General features: G+C 47.9%; 1 pseudogene; it reads left to right on the forward strand.

Annotated features, from left to right (window-relative positions):
• The first annotated feature begins 794 nt into the window (after positions 1 to 794).
• On the forward strand, positions 795 to 1,001 carry LOC142279524 (U2 spliceosomal RNA; annotated as a pseudogene).
• The last annotated feature ends 217 nt before the right edge of the window (positions 1,002 to 1,218 follow it).

A 1,218-nucleotide genomic window follows, 5' to 3' on the forward strand; every position in this document is an offset into this window, starting at 1 on the left:
CGATCCTGTCTTACCTGCATTGGTGTAGAAGTGGGTGTCCTGTGGTGGAGTCAGCTGTGTGCAGTGGTGGCCGTGGGTTCTTTTATGTGCGACCGTAGTAATAGCTGCGCCCACTTCCTGTATGGGAGTGGAATGCAGTGAGGCTAATGGAACGCACGCCTGCGCATTTGTGTTTAACGTCGCGCATGTGCAGAACGGAGAAAAGGCTGCGCTCACTTCCTAATGAAAGGGAGTGAGACGCAGCTGGGAAGGGAAGGGAAAAGATTAGGGTTTGGGGATGATGAAAGGGCTTTCTACGGGCAAGGATGGCAAAGGGTGGCAGTGACGGAAAGTCAGGCAGCCTGTCCTGTCCTGTCCTGTCCGTCCGTCTTTTTGTATCATGAATTGGAAAGACTGCAAGGGGGAGGGGAGGTGCTTGGAGGAGGAGGAGTTATTCAGATTAATTGCAGTGGGCGGCGGCTGCAAAAAGCATCATTCTTCTTGTTTTTGCTCTGCAAAACAGCCTTTTCAAGGGTTGGCTTGGGTGACAAAATGTCTTCTGTAGGCGTGGGTTTGTCTCCCTCTCCCTAAGATGTGTCCGGTATAGGCCAGGGTGCCACTCAAGGCCGTAACCAATTCGGGTTATAGCTTCTCAGCCTTTTGGCTAAGATCAAGTGTAGTTTCGGAGGACGCTACCTTGGTCGGTACTGGAAGGTGCCTGGGATTGCACGTCTGCCGGCCTTGAGGAAGTGTGTGCGCCTTCTGGTGACACATAGCCCTCTTGTGCCTGGACGGTTCCCAGGCAACGGGAGGCGATCACCTTTGTTATTTTGAAGTCCTACTGATAAACAGAAAAAAAAAAAAATTAAATCTGTTCTTATCAGTTTAATATCTGATACGTCCCCTCTCTGGGGACCATATATTAAATGGATTTTTAGAACAAGGAGATGGAAAAAATCTTGCTCTGTCCACTCCACGCATTGACCTGGTATTGCAGTACCTCCAGGACCGGTGCACCCCTTCTTAACCCAGTTTCCAAAAGCAGAACTCAATTCACCTGATTCAAATGAGCCCCATTAGTGAATTGAAAGAAAGCAAAAACTTTATATGCACCTCAATTTGGCCAATTCACTTTTCACACTTTCACCCTTTTTTTTATCTTTCACACCTTTTACTTGCTTTATTGATGCAAAAGCTGTGCCAAATAGCAAACTCATCTCCACTCAACTTGACCAACTC

This window comes from Anomaloglossus baeobatrachus, unplaced genomic scaffold (genome assembly GCF_048569485.1).
Source record: "Anomaloglossus baeobatrachus isolate aAnoBae1 unplaced genomic scaffold, aAnoBae1.hap1 Scaffold_435, whole genome shotgun sequence".
NCBI lineage: Eukaryota > Metazoa > Chordata > Amphibia > Anura > Aromobatidae > Anomaloglossus > Anomaloglossus baeobatrachus.